Source organism: Thalassophryne amazonica, unplaced genomic scaffold, assembly GCF_902500255.1.
Source record: "Thalassophryne amazonica unplaced genomic scaffold, fThaAma1.1, whole genome shotgun sequence".
Lineage (NCBI taxonomy): Eukaryota > Metazoa > Chordata > Actinopteri > Batrachoidiformes > Batrachoididae > Thalassophryne > Thalassophryne amazonica.
In genome coordinates, this window is record NW_022986236.1 from 723674 (window position 1) to 745283 (window position 21610).

Genomic DNA, 21610 nt, shown 5'->3' on the forward strand with positions numbered 1-21610 from the left:
GAATGAAAAGAAACACGCTTCTTTGTGTGTTTCTTTTCATTCTTTTACACATCTTAAACACATTTTAAAAGTATTTGTGTGTCTTTCAGCAACTGTCTATGATTTACACATTTTACAGCCTTTGTAAACATTTTAAACATTTTTAAAGAACTTTCTATTCTGTCACACATAATACAACCTTTTCAAACATTTCAAACATGGGGTTTTAAAGAACTTTCTATACTTCTATTTTTACCTTTTGTCATATTTTAAACATTGTTTTTTAAAAAACATTTTTGCTGTGTGTTTTTAAATGTCTTTGGTATAACTAACACATTTTAACATGAATAATATTAATTCAACTTCAGGGATGGGTATTGATAAGATTTTATCAATATCGATGCCATTATCGATTCTGCTTATCGAATTTTCTGTGTACGAAAAGTAGGCTTGACAGGTTTTCTATGTCAATAACATTTTATTGAGTCTTAAAGTAAATAAATATGAAATTGGTCACTGGATCCTTGGATCTCTGGACATAAATAGAAAGAAACAAAATCTGTAGTTTTTCTCAAAAGCATTTCCTTTCAGATATTAATGGCACAAATCTAACTCCATACCTCCGAGCTGAGCTCTTGCAAACACTGCACTGCACATCAACATCAGTGTAATTCATAAAGACCACAAGATGTCTCATTTTGGGAGGAAAAAAACATTTTAGTCTGTTGTAGTTTGTCGTCTGTGTTACAATGTTTGGAAAGAGGGATCATTTGATTTAAAACGGTGATTCACTTTGAAGTTATTCATTCCAACTGGACTCTAACCTGACTCGGCAGAGAGCAGCGCAGCATTTGGTGCTGTGCAAATGGAACGGAGTACGATTCTTACCTTACATTTCTTACCTGCAACAAGACAAGAGTCCCAGTTAGTGACTTTAATCCGCACAAAAGGGACTCACGATTGACATTTTAAAATGGCTTTGAGAGGGTTTAAGAAGCGGACTTTCCGCCTCTGAAAAGCAGCGACGCAATGAACCAATGAAGCAGTGGGTCGGAGCACTGCTTTGTTGCTTCAACCTTCAAGAACAGCAGCTGCAGAAGTGGTTGATTACAGACCCACTGCAGGATCTGCAGTCAACGTAAAGAAATGATAATTTTCCCAATAAAACACCCTCAAAAACAACGGCCGCTCTGACTGTCCAATAAGGGAATCATTAAGCAAAAAAGCTATTGATGTTGGTGAATCAAATAATTTCTTAACAATTCTCAATACTCATTCCTTTGCGCCTCCGCTGAAGAACTCTGGCGCCTCCCCCAAGGGATTATGCATCTCACAGTTTGAAAACCACTGCTCTAAATCTTTTGTAATTTACCTGAAATTTTAACCCTGTTCCTTTTGTTTTTATGGTGAATGTTTGCAAGGTTCAAATCAAGGAATTTATCTTCACTTTCATTCTTTTCCTATTTTTTGGGCCACCCTACTGTGCATACATTTTTTAATGATTTTGTTCATTAAAATTTATTCAATATTACAACCCCAATTCAAATGAACTTGGGACGTTGTGTAAAATGTAAATTAAAAACAGAATACAAAGTCAATTGATCCCATGACCTGGAAGCTACTGAGCTAAAATGTTAATATTTAAATTTAAAATTAATTAAAAATATGAACGGTTTTAAAATGTAAAAACAAGAGGCGTATCTCATGCAGCCAGTGGAGTACTATGATCCCACACTGATTTTGAGCCAATTAATTACATGACTTGGAAGCTATTGAGCTAAAATGCTACAACCCCAGTTCCAATGAAGTTGGGACGTTGTGTGAAATGTAAATAAAAACAGAATACAATGATTTGCAAATCCTCTTCAACCGATATTCAATTGAATACACCACAAAGACAAGACATTTAATGTTCAAACTGATAAACTTTTTTGTTTTTGTGCAAATATTTGCTCATTTTCAAATGGATGCCTGCAACACATTTCAAAAAAGCTGGGACAGTGGTATGTTTACCACTGTGTTGAATGAATGAATGAATTTATTCGGCACACAGTTTGACCACAAAAAAACTCATAACAAAACAACTTTACAAAGATCCAGTGTGGCCGAAAGGGTGAGGGCAGAAGCAAAGCTTATAAATGCCCACCCCTTACACTAAAAATAAGAAATATATACATACGGACAATGGAGATACAAAAAGATAACAATTTAATGTTGTGAAATGTGCACAACGGTATACAGATACGATCTTAGACAACAGTCAATTAAACAGTCGGTGACGTGTGGGTAGGCTTGAGGATAGGAGATGCCTGTCCAGAGAAGAGCCGGGCCCCACATGATTTCCACTGCCAGCGGAGACCCGAGAGATACCGGAGCCGCCAAGTCAAGAACCGGCGTTTCAACTCCCTAAACGCGGCTTCGCACCGATCCGACCAGGTGAAGGGGACTTTAGTGGAGGTTAGGGCCGTCAGGGGGCTAACTACCTGACTGTAGCCCTTTATGAACCTCCGGTAGAAATTTGCAAAGCCGAGGAACTGCTGCAGTTTCCTACGGCTTGTTGGTTGGGGCCAATCTCTCACCGCCGCAACCTTGGCCGGATCAGGGGCGACAGAGTTGGAGGAGATAATGAACCCCAAGAAGGACAAAGAAGTGCAGTGAAACTCGCACTTCTCGCCCTTCACAAACAGCCGGTTCTCCAACAACTGCTGCAGGACCTGACATACATGCTTGACATGAGTCTCAGGATCTGGGGAGAAGATGAGAATATCGTCAAAGTATACGAAGATGAACCGATGCAGGAAGTCCCGCAAGACGTCATTAACCAAAGCTTGGAACGTCACGGGCGCATTGGTGAGGCTGAACGGCATGACCAGGTACTCAAAGTGACCTAACGGGGTGTTAAATGCCGTCTTCCACTCGTCTCCCTTCCGGATCCGAACCAGGTGATACGCATTCCTAAGATCTAGTTTCGTGAAAATTTGGGCTCCATGCAAGTGTTGTGAAAGTGTAGGTACACGGACCCACAACAGGGGGTGCAATGAACGGACAATGGAGAAAAGTAAAGAACAAGTTTTACTGTTGTGAAAAAGCACAACCAATACAACAATTAATAATTTGGAGGTGTAAGCCGAAATCTGCTGGTGTCGTGTGGGCAGGCTCGAAGGTAGGAGACGTCCGTCCTAGTCGAACCGGAACCACCCAGATCTCCTCTGCCACCGAAACCCAGAAGTACTGGAACCGCCAAGTCCCGAATTCCCAGGTGGCCACTGCCTTCGCTCGTCGGATCCGGTACTGCTGGCGGGAAAGAGCACAAACACACAGGTAGGAATGCGACAGCACCCAGTAGAGGGAGAGGGGCAAAGCCGCCTCCACCTCTTGTTACAATGAAGCAGGAAAGGTGAGTACTTATCCGAGCAAGTTGCTTTCTGTAATCAGCTGTCCTGAAAAGGTTTAGCAAGGTTTATCAGAATCTTTAATATATGTTTGCAGAGAAGGATTACCTTAAACTCAAGGCGATATCTCGGCACTGAGGTGGAGACGCCGTCCTACTGATATACCTCCGTGCTGAGTGGAACAGCTGTGTCCAGTGATGGGTGACAGCTGTCACCCAGGCTGCTCCCATAAGGTGGCAGCGCCCTCTGGTGCCTGGAGCCCGCACTCCAGGCAGGGCGCCCTCTGGTGGTGGTGGGCCAGCAGTACCTCCTCTTCAGCGGCCCACACAACAGCAAGGGCGTAAACACTGAATCTAACAGAGGTAATGGGTTTCGGTTGCGAACCGTGATCTCGTTCAGCCCTCTGTAATCAATGCACGGATGAAGTCCGCCGTCTTTCTTGCCCACAAAAAAGAAACCAGCACCCATCGGGGAGGTGGAGTTCCGGATCAACCCGGCAGCTAAAGAGTCCCAGATGTAGGTCTCCATTGATTCGCGTTCCGGACGTGAGAGATTGTACAGCCTGCTGGACGGGTACTCAGCGCCCGGTATCAAATCAATGGCACAATCGTACGGACGGTACGGGGGCAGCGTGAGTGCCAGATCATTGCTGAAGACGTCAGCAAAGTCATGGTACTCAGCTGGGGCGTGAAGGGTTAGATCCCCACTCAGGATCGTAACTGGGATGCGTGCGGATTTACGGGGTTTCCCTGCGTGAGTATTATGGCCCACCCTCAGCCCAGTCTCTAAGGGCGGGCGTTGTAGTTTAACCGCTTGGGGCAGTTCTTCTGTATGTGCTCACTCGAGTCACAAAAAAAAAACATTCCCGCGGGCCAGCCTCCGTTGTCTGTTATTTGATTTCACTTTGGCCCTGCTCGTGTCCATAGCTTCGTCAGCAGGGGGAGCTGTTGCCGACGGAGCTCTCTGGCAGTGGAGCGTGGGGATGGCGGCACCCTTTCGGACCCAGAAGGAAGAGGGACGGCTCGTGCCCGGCCACGCCCTTCGCCCCGCTCTCAACGATGTTCTTCTAGTCGGTTGTCTAACCGTATAACCAGGTCGATAAGCCCGTCAAAATCCCGCGGCTCGTCCTTAGCCAGCAGATGCTCCTTCAGGACCGGAGACAGTCCGTTTACGAAGGCGGCGCGGAGTGCAACAGTATTCCAGCCGGACCTCGCTGTCGCGATGCGGAAGTCGACTGCATACTCGACTGCACTCCGACGCCCCTGTCTCATTGACAGCAGCACGTTCAAAGCGGTCTCGCCTCTATTGGGGTGATCAAACACTTGTTTGAACTCCCGCACAAACCCAGTATATGTTGTTAGGAGCCATGAATTCTGCCCAGGCGCGTTCCTCTCCTCGAAGCAGGTTTATTACATAAGCCACCCGGCTGGCATCAGACGCGTACATGATGGGACGCTGTGCAAAGACGAGTGAACACTGCATCAGGAAGTCTGTGCACGTCTCGACGCAACCTCTGTACGGCTCCGGAGGGCTTATGTATGCTTCAGGGGACGGGGGGGAGGGTTCGTTGAACGACCACTGGAATATCTGTATGTGGCACTCGGTCAGCAGGAGGAGGTGCTGCAGCAGCGCCCTGCGCGTGCGCTTCCACCTGAGCAGTGAGAGCCTCCATCCTCCGATTGAGTATAACGTTCTGCTCGGTTACCAAGTCCAACCGAGCAGTGAAGGCGGTTAAGATTTGCTGCAGCTGACCTAACACGCCTCCTGCTGGCGCCTGTGCACCCTGCGTTTCCACTGGTGGTTTACTCGATGGTTGACGCCCCTCGGGATCCATGACAAAGGCCGAGAAATCCTGTTGGGAAAGTGTAGTGACACGGACCCACAACAGGGGGCGTAAATGAACAGACAATGGAGATACAAAAAGATAACAATTTAATGTTGTGAAATGTGCACAACGGTATACAGATGCGATCTTAGATAACAGTCAATTAAACAGTCGGTGACGTGTGGGTAGGCTCGAGGATAGGAGACGCCTGTCCAGAGAAGAGCCGGGCCCCACACGATTTCCACTGCCAGTGGAGACCCGAGAGACACCGGAGCCGCCAAGTCCTGAGTCACCAGGTGGCCACCGCCTCCAGCTGTTGGACCGGTTACTGCTGGCACTTAGCACAAATAGATCAAGTGGGTGTGTGCACACCCAGCAAACAGTTCGGCACAGACAGTCAAAGTTCCTTCTGGTGGAAAACCTCCACCTCCTGAACACAGATATTCAGAGTACGTGCAGATCCTTCTGAAACACTCAAGTTTTGGATTGAGGAGCGGGAACGCCGACTCCTCCAAACGTCCACAAACTCAGCAACCAGCTATGTATTTACAAAAAGGTCTCAGCTGCAAAGACTCAGATGCAAAGAACATACAACTACGGCTCAGATGTAAAGATGTTACAACTGGCAAGTTTAGCTGTACAAAGGTGCGCATACGGCACTGAACGGTTGAGAGTTTACCTGTCGGGTAAGACGATTTCTCGGCAGAGATGTGGTGTCTCCTCCAGGCTTTTATGGTGTGATGAGTGATGAGGTGATTGATGACAGCTGTCAGGTCCGGGCTCCTGGTGCTCCTGGTGGCGACTGTGCCCTCTGGTGCCTGAAGCCCGCCTTCAGGCAGGGCGCCCTCTGGTGTTGGGCCAGCAGTACCTCCTCTTTGGGCGGCCCACACAACACATGCAACCATAAACACAATTTTCAGAATACTACCAGACAAACACTGTCACACAACACACAATCCCAGAAGCAATAACAAAAACAATAAACCCAAACCTTCAACTATAATAAGAAATTTTATCATTCTTGTAATGCCTCCAAAAGCCCACCAAGTACCACATACTTTAATGTTGTCAGAACAGTTGTTTCAGGTGTTAACCCCTTTACCAGAGACCAAGTGACCGTTTGCAGTAGTTCAGACCTTCATTTTCTCAAAAAACAAAATTCCTCTGACGTTATAACTGGAGTGCCTCAATTTAAATATATCCTGGGCATGTGGCAGCAATTTATTTTTAACATCACCTTTCCTTCTAACAGCACTCAACAAGCATTTGGGAATTGAGGACAGTAATTGTCAAAGCTTTGTAGGTGGAGTTCTTTCCCATTCTTGATTCATGTACGACTTCAGTTGTTCAACAGTCCGGGGTCTCCGTTGTCGTATTTTGCGCTTCATAATGCGCCACACATTTTCAATGGGTGACAGGTCTGGACTGCAGGCAGGCAAGTCTAGTACCCACACTCTTTTACTACGAAACCACGCTGTTGTAACACGTGCAGAATGTGGCTTGGCATTGTCTTGCTGAAATAAGCAGGGACGTCCCTGAAAAAGACGTTCCTTTGGTGGCAGCATGTGTTGCTCTAAAACCTGGATGTACCTTTCAGCATTGATGGTGCCATCACAGATGTGTAAATTGCCCATGCCATGGGCACTAACACACCCCCATACCATCACAGATGCTTTTGAACTTTGCCCTGGTAACAATCTGGATGGTTTTTTTCCTCTTTTGTCTGGAGGACACAACATCCATGATTTCCAAAAACAATTTGAAATGTGGACTCATCAGACCACAGCACACTTTTCCACTTTGCGTCTGTCCATTTCAAATGAGCTCGGGCCCAGAGAAGGCGGCAGTGTTTCTGGATGTTGTTGATGTATGGCTTTCACTTTGCATGGTAGAGTTTTAACTTGCACTTGGAGATGTAGCAACGAACTGCGTTAACTGACAATGGATTTCTGAAGTGTTTCTGAGCTCACACGGTAAGATCCTTTACACAATGATGTCGGTTTTTAAAGCAGTGCCGCCTGAGGGATCGAAGGTCACGGGCATTCAATGTTGGTTTTTGGCCTTACCGCTTACGTGTAGAAAGTTCTCCAGATTCTCTGAATCTTCTGATTATATTATGGACTGTAGATGATGGAATCCCTAAGTTCCTTGCAATTGAACATTGAGAAATATTATTCTTAAACTCTTGGACTATTTTTTTCATGCAGTTGTTCACAAAGTGGTGATCCTCGCCCCATCTTTGCTTGTAAACAGCTGAGCCTTTTGGGGATTCTCCTTTTATACTCAATCATGACACTCACCTGTTTCCAATTAACCTGTTCACCTGTGGAATGTTCCAAATAGGTGTTCTTTGAGCATTCATCAACTTTCCCAGTCTTTTGTTGCCCCAGCTGTCCCAGCTTTTTTGAAATGTGTTGCAGGCATCCATTTCAAAATGAGCAAATATTTGCACAAAAACAATAAAGTTTATCAGTTTGAACATTAAATATCTTGTCTTTGTGGTGTAGTAAATTGAATACAGGTTGAAGAGGATTTGCAAATTATTGTATTCTGTTTTTATTTACATTTCACACAATGCCCCAACTTCATTGGAATTGGAGTTGTACAATAATAAAAGTAGCTTGTGTGAAACTATATTTAATGTCTTGATTGAAACATGCTTCAAACAAATGAGAGCTGTGTTTGGGGGCAAGCCGGAGACACGGCAGCATCACAGAATGCTCTCAGGCAGATTGGAGAGCATTATAAAAATGCAACGTTCCATTCATTAATCAAAGACATTCACACGTACAGCTCCAGGGTCATGAAACGAAAACAAACAACAAAATAAACAACCCATCAACTATATATATATATATATATACTGAACACCCTGCAATTTTGCAAGTTCTCCCACTGAGAAATCATGGAGGGGTCTGAAATTTGCATGTCCACTGTGAGAGACATAATCTAAAAAAAAAAAAAAAAAATCCAGAAATCACAATGTATGATTTTTTTAAATAATTTATTTGTATGTTACTGCTGCAAATAAGCATTTGAACACCTACCAACCAGCAAGAATTCTGGCTCTTACAGACCTGTTAATTTTTCTTTAAGAAGCCCTCTTATGCTGCACTCTTTACCTGTATTAATTGCACCTGTTTGAACTTGTTACCTGTATAAAAGACACCTGTTCACACACACAATCAATCACACTCCAACCTGTCTGTTATGTGCAGACGCGAGTTGAGGAGCGCGACCAGCGTCTGACTGAACCCAGCGCTAAATAACCAGAAAGCAGTTCCAAAAACAAAACAATTTTATTTTTCTCCCGTGCAATAATTGGTGTACAACATAAATGTGCATTTGTCTGGCGAGGTGAAGGACAGCGCGCTCTCCAGCGGCGAAATGGATCAAAGCTCGGCGCTTCTGGACCCAGACTCACCGCCGAACACCCCCCAGGTGGATACAACAAACTGACTCTGTGAAGGATGGAAAAGGTGAGGTAAGTCAACAGCTACAACAAATATCCTTCAAAGGCACGCACTATCAGCAACACATTCAGGTCTGAATTTAAGCTTTATGTAAATGAGCAGCTTCTCACAACAGGTGGAGGATCATCAGTCCGTACGCGACGGCAGTGAGAAGCGAGCTGCACAATTCTCATCAATGTTCAAATATACTACGTAACAAAATACCAAATTACTGTTAACACTTATTCAGACAATCATCACCTCTGATGTGTGCTGACAGCATGTGTCCCTCACCCGTCCTCCTTCACAGGCACGATGTGTCAAACCCAGGCGCAGTCCTCAGCGTCTCACAAACGAACGTCACAAGGTCGAGTTCCCGGCAATTCTGCTTGAACCACTCATGGCTTAAATGCAGAACGCCATCTCATTATCTGCTTCAGCTGAAAGTCTTTAAGTTTACACGTGAGCATCATCCACAGGTGCAGCTAATAATGCTGATGAGGGTGAAGGACTCTTCTGCCAGCACCTTCTCCACAGACAAAAAAACAGTTTGCATACCACCTGGAGAGCAAAGAAAAGAAAACACCAAAATGTCCAGCCAAACCCCCCAACACACAACAGTACCCCCCCATCAACGGGAAGCCTCCCGGCGACCGAACAGTCCAGGCCCGAGAACAGCACCTCCCTCCGGGGTCCTCGTCAGGAAGCAGACGGCGTAACGCTCCCAAGGTCCACCGCAGACAGCAGGACAGGGCACCGCGGCTGAAAGGCCGGCTGGCATCAACAAAAAAAATCAAAAAGTCCCATATACAACCCAACATACAAGAAAAAACACAAAACCCACCCAAACCCTCCCCAGGGGACCGTCCCATCCAACCGGGGAAGAAAAGAAAAACACCCAAATCCAAAAACCCAACATAGCCCCAACAACACAATACCAACACAAATTCACAAAGGAAAATAACAAACAACCCCCCCAGAATGACTTGCAGAGCCCAACACCCCCCAGAAGACCTTTACCGCCAGTTCCAGGAGTAACAGCCAAAGCCGGAATCCCACAGAGGTCCCCAGGTATTCGTGGAGCAACAGCGCCCCCCAGAGGACCGTACCATCAACCCCAGGAGGCACCCTCCCCACAACCCAGGAACCCCAGACCCGGCCACACTTGGCTAGTTGGCCCCACAAGCCAATTCCCCCCCAGAGGACCGTCCCATCAACCCTGGAGGTGGAACCTGGAAGGAAACATAACACAAAAATCCAACCCCTGGCGGACTTCATGAAAACACCCCGGGGGCAAAATAAAACAACTGGCAAACCCTGTTACCCCCCCCAGCACCCCGAAAGACCCCAGATCACTGCCAGAGCCTATCGTTAGCCCTATTTTGGCAAACGGCACAAAACTACTAAACTGGGGAAGGAAACAGGAAAAACTAACCCAGTCCCATCCCCGAAGCGCAGCGGAAAACCGGAAAGACGTCCGGTGCCCCAACCCGACCATACCACCAGCCTATCGGGAGGGGTGGAACTACCGAAATGACGAACGGCAACAGATCGGCCCACCACTCCGACTGAGGTATGTTCCCGCTGCACCACACCCCGGTAACACCAATGACGAACGGTCAAAGGCCCACCGGGGCTGGAGAGGAACCGGGCCCTAACCAAACCCAAAAAAACGCCTCTGACAACCCCCCCCCCAGGTGCAGAGGTTTTCTGAGAAATGCTCAGCGTAACCAACCTGCACCACCCCACAACCCAAAAGACAAACGGTCTTAGAGCATGTGAGGTTGGGGTTAGGGAAACTAAAACAAAATAACCCAATCCTCAAACAAAAATTACCTAACTTCAGATAATGATTACCTGAGTCCAGCCGAGCTCCGAACCGCCAGTCGTTCACTCCACCAGAACCGCCTCTAAATCCCCAAAACAATTTATAACCCCTTACATGAAAACAAAAAACAGCCCAAATAACTAAACAACCAAAGATCTGCCCCTTTTTTTTTTTTTTTTTTGTGTCCATTATTATGTCTGTCAAAGAACACCTGGAGATATCCTTAAAGGATCCTAACAATGGAGAGTTATTACTCCACCACGCAGTGACCCAAGCTAAAACGTCACCTCGGAGCAGATTTGTCACATATGATACACGGCTACCATCAAAAGAGAAGGAAGCCGATCGCTGAGCAAAAACCAGAGAACATTGCATCAAAAACGGAGCACAGGCTTCGATGTTTCCCGCGTAAGGCTCCGAATGACCAATAATTGGTTCGGAAGCCGACTCTCTGGGTGACGGAATTATCTGCACCGGTATTGATGGTGCCGCAGCTGGAGCAGCAGGAAGCAGAACGGCTTGCGCTGCAAGCTCCGTAATGCGAGCATCTGTTTGTTTAATTTGATTTACGAGAGGCTGTAATTGCTCCCATATCTTCTCCAAGTATTCTTGAACTTTTTCAGCAAGAGGAACCGCTTCTGCCGCTGGGTCCATTTTGGAATGGCCGGGAACTACTGTTATGTGCAGACGCGAGTTGAGGAGCGCGACCAGCGTCTGACTGAACCCAGCGCTAAATAACCAGAAAGCGGTTCCAAAAACAAAACAATTTTATTTTTCTCCCGTGCAATAATTGGTGTACAACATAAATGTGCATTTGTCTGGCGAGGTGAAGGACGGCGCGCTCTCCAGTGCCAAAATGGATCAAAGCTCGGCGCTTCTGGACCCAGACTCACCGCCGAACACCCCCCAGGTGGATACAACAAACTGACTCTGTGAAGGATGGAAAAGGTGAGGTAAGTCAACAGCTACAACAAATATCCTTCAAAGGCACGCACTATCAGCAACACATTCAGGTCTGAATTTAAGCTTTATGTAAATGAGCAGCTTCTCACAACAGGTGGAGGATCATCAGTCCGTAGGCCACGGCAGTGAGAAGCGAGCTGCACAATTCTCATCAATGTTCAAATATACTGCGTAACAAAATACCAAATTACTGTTAACGCTTATTCAGACAATCAATCACCTCTGATGTGTGCTGACAGCATGTGTCCCTCACCTGTCCTCCTTCACAGGTACGATGTGTCAAACCCAGGCGCGGTCCTCAGCGTCTCACAACCGAACGTCACAAGGTCGAGTTCCCGGCAATTCTGCTTGAACCACTCATGGCTTAAATGCAGAACGCCATCTCATTATCTGCTTCAGCTGAAAGTCTTTAAGTTTACATGTGAGCATCATCCACAGGTGCAGCTAATAATGCTGATGAGGGTGAAGGACTCTTCTGCCAGCACCTTCTCCACAGACAAAAAACCAGTTTGCATACCACCTGGAGAGCAAAGAAAAGAAAACAACACCAAAATGTCCAGCCAAACCCCCCAACACACAACACTGTCCACCATAGCCAAGACCAAAGAGCTGTCTAAGGACACCAGGGACAAAACTGTAGATCTGCACAAGGCTGGGATGGACTACAGGACAACAGGCAAGCAGCTTGGTAGAAGACAACAACTGTTATGATTATTTATTAGTAAGTGGAAGAAACACAAGATGACTGTCAATCTCCCTCGGTCTGGGATTCCATGCAAGATCTCACTTTGTGGGGTAAGGATGATTCAGAGAAAGCTCAGAACTACACAGGAGGCCCTGGTCCTGAGGTCCTGAAGAGAGCTGGGACCACAGTCACAAAGATTACATTAGTAACACATGATGCTGTCATGGTTTAAAATCCTGCAGGGCAGCAAGGTCCTCCTGCTCAAGCCAGCACATGTCCAGGCCTGTTTGAAGTTCACCAGTGACCATCTGGATGATCCAGAGGAGGCACGGGGGAAGGTCATGTGGTCAGATGAGACCAGAATAGAGCTTTTTGGAATCAACTCCACTTACCATGTTTAGAGGATGAGAACAACCCCAAGAAAACCATCTCAACTGTGAAGCATGGGGGGTGGAAGCATCATACTCTGGGGGCGCTCTTCAGCAAAGGGGACAGGATGACTGCACCGTATTGAAGGGAGGATGGATGGGGTCATGTATTTCGAGATTTTGGCAAACAACCTCCTTCCCTCAGTAAGAGCACTGAAGATGGGTCATGGCTGGGTCTTCCAGCATGACAGTGACCCCAAAACACACAGCCAGGGCAACTAAGGAGGGGCTCCGTAAGAAGCATTTCAAGGTCCTGGAGTGGCCTGGCCAGTCTCCAGACCTGAACTCAATAGAAAATCTTTGGAGGGAGCTGAAACTTCAAACCTGAAAGAAGCTCTTTGGAGAAGATCTGTATGGATGAGTGGACCAAAATCCCTGCTGCAGTGTGTGTTGTAGTTTTTCACCAGGTGAAAAACTACAGGAAATGTTTGACCTCTGTTACTGCAAACAAAGGCTACTGTACAAAATATTAACATTGATTTTCACAGGTGTTCAAATACTTATTTGCAGCAGTAACATACAAATAAATTATTTAAAAAATCATACATTGTGATTTCCGGAATTTTTTTAGATTATGAATCTCACAGTGGACGTGCACCTGACGGCAGGTTGAGGTTCTGGTTGAAACGGTTTTGTTCAGTTGTAGTTTGTTGTCTGTATTGCAAAATTTGAAAAGAGGTGTCATTTTATTTTAAACAGTGATTCGCTTTGAAGTTATTGATTCCAACTGGACTCTAACCTGACTCGGCAGGCGGAACAGCGTTTGGTGCTGTGCAAATGGAACGGAGTACGATTCTCATTTCTTACCTGCAACAAGACAAGAGTCCCATTCTTTCTTTCCCATTCTTGCTTGATGTACGACTCTGTTGTCGTCTTTTGTGCTTCATAACGCACCACACATTTTCATGGGTGACAGGACTGGACTGCAGGCAGGCCAGTCTAGTACCTGCACTCTTCTACTACGAAGCCACGCTGTTGTAACACGTGCAGAATGTGGCTTGGCATTGTCTTGATGAAATAAGCAGGGACGTCCCTGAAAAAGACATTGCTTGGATGGCAGCATGTGTTGCTCCAAAACCTGGATGTACCTTTCAGCATTGATGGTGCCATCACAGATGTATAAGTTGCCCATGACATGGGCACTAACACACCCCCAGTGGCGGCTGCAGAGATTTTTTCTGCAGGTGCTATGGGGGAACTTGGTATTTTTATGAGGGTGCTATGGGCTTGTGTGTCACGACGGCTCTCTACTACACGTCTGTCACATTCACGGGCGTGAGTACACGTAGCCACATTCTGATCTGCAAGTCACTAATGACATACAGAATGACCAAAATCACACACACAAACATAGGCCGCTGTTTAGTACAAATATTCACAGACCTACACATGTAACCTATAGCCTCAGGAGAAGAATGCTCAAGGCAGGCAGAGAGAAAATCTTTCACCTACCATTGATGTCTTCATAACTGCACAGTACGCCTGTTGTTGTGGTTAAGAGCAAAAGCATCAATGGTTTTGTTGCTGTCCAGAGGCTGTGTCCTCTGAGGGGTAATTGCCAGGAGTGACACCGGGTCACTAGTTTGTCTGTGCCTTCTACTGTTCCTCAGGTAGTTCTTTAGGTGACACAGAGTTCACTTAGTTCCAATAAGCAAAGTGCGCATCTCAGGCCGCGCGATGCATTATGGGTAGGATAAATTATTCGGCTACCAACCCACAAGCTATGGCGGCGGAAAACAGGAAGGAGTGCTGTGATTTGGATCATTTCAACCGCTGGAAAGTTGACGATTTAAAGCATTTTTGTAAGCTCTGCGGATTGCCTGTTACAACCAGGACTACGTACGGCAGTGGACAGAAGCAGAAAGAAGAGCTGGCTGCGCTTGTGTGTGCTGCATTGTTACAGAAGTGCCAACAAAGGAGAAAGAGAGAGCCGCTGTCGAAAATGGCCGGTCCTTGTTGATAACTAGAGACAAACAAATTTCTGACCCCTTGAAGGCAACTGACGGATGGTTAGACGACGTCCAGAGACTGAAACTGTGGATATTGCAGAATATTTGCTAAGCAGGGATGAGAAATCGCTACTCCGCCGGCTTCATAATGATGACAATGACGGTGTGTCTCACATATAACCTCTTAGGTGTCATGTTTGTTTTGATAAGTTGACAGACATACAATGATATGTGCATGCATGCAGTTTGTTTATAGAACATGTCAATTTTACAATATTACGCGTCACATCATTCATGGCGTGACATTACAGTCATAAGCCGATGCACGAAAACGCCGGCACAGTTTCAGGATATTGACAAAATAAATGTGTGCAAGAAACTTACAATTTTAGTCCGTCTTTTACATCCATCTGGATCTTTCTTTTCTGTGGCGAAATTGTGTAGAATGAACGGAGGTTTACGACCACATTTCTTCTTTCCATCTTTGTGTGGACTCGGCGGAGCTTTGCAATTGTGTGTTTTCAGCCAACTTTCAAGCCGATAAATTCCGTTCGAGCATTTGAAAACAGCACAATGCGCCCCTGTCATTATTGTATGTGTCACTTAAGGCTTGAAGCCTTTGAAACAATCCATGTAAAGCCTTAACTTTTACAGTCCGTTAATGCTACTGTATACAAAATTCAGTGGGAGCATTCTGATGAGAGTACGTAAAGAGGAGCACATCACACCTATACTCCATAAACTTCACTGGCTCCTCATCACCTACAGAATCCATTTTAAGATTGCTCTCATCACCCAACACCCACACTGGAACTCCCTCCCTGACCACCAGAGGGCTCCATAAACTGTGGAAGCTTTTAAAAAGCCTCAAGACGTACCTGTTTAGACAGGACTGTCACAGGTCTCAATAATTTGAATCTGTTGCATCTTAGTCTTTTTATTCTATTTTATTATTTTATTTTGGATTTATTATATTCTGGTGACTGTTTTTATCTTAAGATTTTATTTTTTTATATTCTCTTATCTATCCTTGGTTTTATTTTTTTTCCTGTAGCACTTTGAAAGGTGCATTATAATTTAAATTTATTATTATCATGACATTGAATAAAAACATCCTTCCCACTGTTGCCAAGTGCTTGCTCACAGGGGGTCGTTTTGACCATTGGGGTTTTTCCGTAATTATTGTATGGCCTTGCCTTACAATATAAAGTGCCTTGGGGCAACTTTTTGTTGTGATTTGGCACTATATAAATAAAATTGATTTGATTTTTGATTTGAACGTGATGTCATTGAACGTCACATTACACTCATCTTGAGTAAAACAATCAGTTCTATTGATGAATCTATTTTCTTTTATGAGTGGAATATTTATCTAATCACATATATCTGAAAATGCCAGAAGTGTCTTACTGTGGAAAACTGAAAGGATGATGTCATCACCCTGCCTCTGTAACTTGTTGTTCACAGTGTAATTTAACAGCCTAATTTAGCATATTATTATAATTTTTCTTCTTGTTGGTGGGACAAAGTGCTGGCATCCTCCAGCTGAGAAACTCACTCAGAGCAGACAGACACTGAGGGACTTCTCTGAAAACTCTTCAAAAAAAAACAAAAAACTGTTGTGAAAGTGTAGGAACACGGACCCACAACAGGGGGCGCAAATGAACGGACAATGGAGGAGTCGAATAACACTGCTTTTACTGTTGTGAAACAGGCACAACAAATACAACCGATTACAATATTGAAATGGAGTCCAATTACAATGGTGTCGTGTGGGCAGGCTCGACGATAGGAGACGTCTGTCCAAGTCGAACCGGAACCAACCCGATTTCCTCTGCCACCGAACCCCGGGAATACTGGAGCCGCCAAGTCCCGAATTCCCAGGTGGCCACTGCCTCCGCTCGTCGGATCCGGTACTGCTGGCAAGAAACAGAAACAGTCAGGTGTGGATGCGGCTGCACCCAGCAACACGGAGGGTGGAGAGTCCACCTCCACCTCTCGTCAACAACAATGTAGGAAGGTGAGTACTTATCCGAACGTTGTCTAGTAGTCAGCTGTCCTACAGATAATCAAACGAGAATACAATTAAAGTCACACGTGTGTGCAGGCTGAGATGGTTATCTCTTTGGTAAGGCGATATCTCGGCAAATGAGGTGGAGATGCCGTCCTGCTGATATACCTCCTTATTGATTGGGATCAGCTGTCTCCAGTGATGGATGACAGCTGTCATCCTGGCTGCTCCCGTAAGGCGGCAGCGCCCTCCGGTGCCTGGAGCCCGCACTCCAGGCAGGGCGCCCTCTAGTGGTGGTGGGCCAGCAGTACCTCCTCTTCAGCGGCCCACACAACAAAAACCTTAACAAGTAACTTTCATCATGACGAATTAACACATTTCCAGATGTCATCTTCCAAAACAAGGGTGTCATGTGGAGAACAGTTTTCATCTGTGATGAAGAATCCTTGCAACAGGTCAGATTAAAAGGCTTTATTTAATCTGTGAGCCAACTTCTAAAGTTTTAGCTTTTGTTGTTAGCCCTATGTCTCCTCCATTTTTGAAGAAGTGTTACAGCACCACATATAACCCTCTTGGTATGTCTTTATTACTTGGGCATTGGTGGGGGACTATCTTCTGCCATTTTGTACAGCTTTCTCTGGAGTTGGTGCACTTCACGTTTGTGTATTCCATTGCCCACAGCAGTACCCACTCCATCTCCCTCTTCCACAGACTCCTTTCAAAATCTAGCTGTTCCTCCTGGCAAATCCCCTGACAGTGGGGATGAAAACATTGAATGAATGAATGAATGAAAACTGTTTATTTCGAACATTTGATACAGCAACAATTACAAGATAGATCAGTAAAGACAACAACAAAAAAGTTCCTACTGTGTACCCAACATGTCCCTGGTCTTGTTAGGAGAGACGGCATCCATCCCACTTTGGATGGAGCAGCTCTCATTTCTAGAAATCTGGCTAATTTTCTTAAATCCTCCAAACCGTGACTATCCAGGGTTGGGACCAGGAAGCAGAGTTGTAGTCTTACACACCTCTCTGCAGCTTCTCTCCCCCTGCCATCCCCTCATTACCCCATCCCCGTAGAGACGGTGCCTGCTCCCAGACTACCAATAACCAGCAAAAGTCTATTTAAGCATAAAAATTCAAAAAGAAAAAATAATATAGCACCTTCAACTGCACCACAGACTAAAACAGTTAAATGTGGTCTATTAAACATTAGGTCTCTCTCTTCTAAGTCCCTGTTGGTAAATGATATAATAATTGATCAACATATTGATTTATTCTGCCTAACAGAAACCTGGTTACAGCAGGATGAATATGTTAGTTTAAATGAGTCAACACCCCCGAGTCACACTAACTGTCAGAATGCTCGTAGCACGGGCCGGGGCGGTGGATTAGCAGCAATCTTCCATTCCAGCTTATTAATTAATCAAAAACCCAGACAGAGCTTTAATTCATTTGAAAGCTTGTCTCTTAGTCTTGTCTATCCAAATTGGAAGTCCCAAAAACCAGTTTTATTTGTTATTATCTATCGTCCACCTGGTCGTTACTGTGAGTTTCTCTGTGAATTTTCAGACCTTTTGTCTGACTTAGTGCTTAGCTCAGATAAGATAATTATAGTGGGCGATTTTAACATCCACACAGATGCTGAGAATGACAGCCTCAACACTGCATTTAATCTATTATTAGACTCTATTGGCTTTGCTCAAAAAGTAAATGAGTCCACCCACCACTTTAATCATATCTTAGATCTTGTTCTGACTTATGGTATGGAAATAGAAGACTTAACAGTATTCCCTGAAAACTCCCTTCTGTCTGATCATTTTTTAATAACATTTACATTTACTCTGATGGACTACCCAGCAGTAGGGAATAAGTTTCATTACACTAGAAGTCTTTCAGAAAGCGCTGTAACTAGGTTTAAGGATATGATTCCTTCTTTATGTTCTCTAATGCCATATAACAACACAGTGCAGAGTAGCTACCTAAACTCTGTAAGGGAGATAGAGTATCTCGTCAATAGTTTTACATCCTCATTGAAGACAGCTTTGGATGCTGTAGCTCCTCTGAAAAAGAGAGCTTTAAATCAGAAGTGTCTGACTCCATGGTATAACTCTCAAACTCGTAGCTTAAAGCAGATAACCCGTAAGTTGGAGAGGAAATGGCGTCTCACTAATTTAGAAGATCTTCACTTAGCCTGGAAAAAGAGTCTGTTGCTCTATAAAAAGCCCTCCGTAAAGCTAGGACATCTTTCTACTCATCACTAATTGAAGAAAATAAGAACAACCCCAGGTTTCTTTTCAGCACTGTAGCCAGGCTGACAAAGAGTCAGAGCTCTATTGAGCTGAGTATTCCATTAACTTTAACTAGTAATGAGTTCATGACTTTCTTTGCTAACAAAATTTTAACTATTAGAGAAAAAATTACTCATAACCATCCCAAAGACGTATCGTTATCTTTGGCTGCTTTCAGTGATGCCGGTATTTGGTTAGACTCTTTCTCTCCGATTGTTCTGTCTGAGTTATTTTCATTAGTTACTTCATCCAAACCATCAACATGTTTATTAGACCCCATTCCTACCAGGCTGCTCAAGGAAGCCCTACCATTATTTAATGCTTCGATCTTAAATATGATCAATCTATCTTTGTTAGTTGGCTATGTACCACAGGCTTTTAAGGTGGCAGTAATTACACCATTACTTAAAAAGCCATCACATGACCCAGCTATCTTAGCTAATTATAGGCCAATCTCCAACCTTCCTTTTCTCTCAAAAATTCTTGAAAGGGTAGTTGTAAAACAGCTAACTGATCATCTGCAGAGGAATGGTCTATTTGAAGAGTTTCAGTCAGGTTTTAGAATTCATCATAGTACAGAAACAGCATTAGTGAAGGTTACAAATGATCTTCTTATGGCCTCGGACAGTGGACTCATCTCTGTGCTTGTTCTGTTAGACCTCAGTGCTGCTTTTGATACTGTTGACCATAAAATTTTATTACAGAGATTAGAGCATACCATAGGTATTAAAGGCACTGCGCTGCGGTGGTTTGAATCATATTTGTCTAATAGATTACAATTTGTTCATGTAAATGGGGAATCTTCTTCACAGACTAAAGTTAATTATGGAGTTCCACAAGGTTCTGTGCTAGGACCAATTTTATTCACTTTATATATGCTTCCCTTAGGCAGTATTATTAGACGGTATTGCTTAAATTTTCATTGTTACGCAGATGATACCCAGCTTTATCTATCCATGAAGCCAGACGACACACACCAATTAGCTAAACTGCAGGATTGTCTTACAGACATAAAGACATGGATGACCTCTAATTTCCTGCTTTTAAACTCAGATAAAACTGAAGTTATTGTACTTGGCCCCACAAATCTTAGAAACATGGTGTCTAACCAGATCCTTACTGTGGATGGCATTACCCTGACCTCTAGTAATACTGTGAGAAATCTTGGAGTCATTTTTGATCAGGATATGTCATTCAAAGCGCATATTAAACAAATATGTAGGACTGCTTTTTTGCATTTACGCAATATCTCTAAAATCAGAAAGGTCTTGTCTCAGAGTGATGCTGAAAAACTAATTCATGCATTTATTTCCTCTAGGCTGGACTATTGTAATTCATTATTATCAGGTTGTCCTAAAAGTTCCCTAAAAAGCCTTCAGTTAATTCAAAATGCTGCAGCTAGAGTGCTGACGGGGACTAGAAGGAGAGAGCATATCTCACCCATATTGGCCTCTCTTCATTGGCTTCCTGTTAATTCTAGAATAGAATTTAAAATTCTTCTTCTTACTTATAAGGTTTTGAATAATCAGGTCCCATCTTATCTTAGGGACCTCGTAGTACCATATCACCCCAATAGAGCGCTTCGCTCTCAGACTGCAGGCTTACTTGTAGTTCCTAGGGTTTGTAAGAGTAGAATGGGAGGCAGAGCCTTCAGCTTTCAGGCTCCTCTCCTGTGGAACCAGCTCCCAATTCAGATCAGGGAGACAGACACCCTCTCTACTTTTAAGATTAGGCTTAAAACTTTCCTTTTTGCTAAAGCTTATAGTTAGGGCTGGATCAGGTGACCCTGAACCATCCCTTAGTTATGCTGCTATAGACGTAGACTGCTGGGGGGTTCCCATGATGCACTGTTTCTTTCTCTTTTTGCTCTGTATGCACCACTCTGCATTTAATCATTAGTGATCGATCTCTGCTCCCCTCCACAGCATGTCTTTTTCCTGGTTCTCTCCCTCAGCCCCAACCAGTCCCAGCAGAAGACTGCCCCTCCCTGAGCCTGGTTCTGCTGGAGGTTTCTTCCTGTTAAAAGGGAGTTTTTCCTTCCCACTGTAGCCAAGTGCTTGCTCACAGGGGGTCGTCTTGACCGTTGGGGTTTTACATCATTATTGTATGGCCTTGCCTTACAATATAAAGCGCCTTGGGGCAACTGTTTGTTGTGATTTGGCGCTATATAAAAAAAAAATTGATTGATTGATTGATTGATGTCCGAAAAGGGGTAGGGTGAAGCATCATCTTATTTATCCCTACCCCTTCTTCCCCACAACCAGTAATACCCTTTGCCACATATACACATAGATTCCTACACACCTAAACCGATATCAATATATATATATACATATATATACACATACACATACATATACATACACACATCAACATACATACACATATACATACACATATATACACATATACATATATACACACATATATACACAAACATAAATATACACCTACACATACCTACTTACATACAAAATACTATATATTTACAAGCCAAAGCAAAAAACAAAAACACCCTAACCCTCATTACCCTTCCTCCTCCCTATACCCAGAAAAAAACATATTTTTGTACCGCTGTTTGAACTGGTTCATGCTTGGACATTGCTTGAGCCCCACTCCCAATCTGTTCCACATCCTCACCCCACAGACAGAAATACAGAAACCTTTTAATGTTGTTCGTGCCCACTGATGCTTTAAATTAAATTTCCCCCTCAGACTGTAATCCCCTGATCTGTTAAAAAACATATTTTTAATATTTGCTGGAAGTAAATTGTTTATTGCTTTATACACAATTTGTACTGTTTG

General features: G+C 44.3%; 1 long non-coding RNA gene across 1 annotated transcript; it reads right to left on the bottom strand.

The window, feature by feature from the left end:
* Nucleotides 1-1580: 1580 nt before the first annotated feature.
* Nucleotides 1581-21281, bottom strand: LOC117505687. The gene is made up of 3 exons (XR_004559227.1): nt 21270-21281; nt 10626-10632; nt 1581-1764 (listed from the first exon to the last, which is right to left on the bottom strand). It is a non-coding gene; the product is annotated as an uncharacterized LOC117505687 (long non-coding RNA).
* Between the last annotated feature and the right edge of the window lie 329 nt (nt 21282-21610).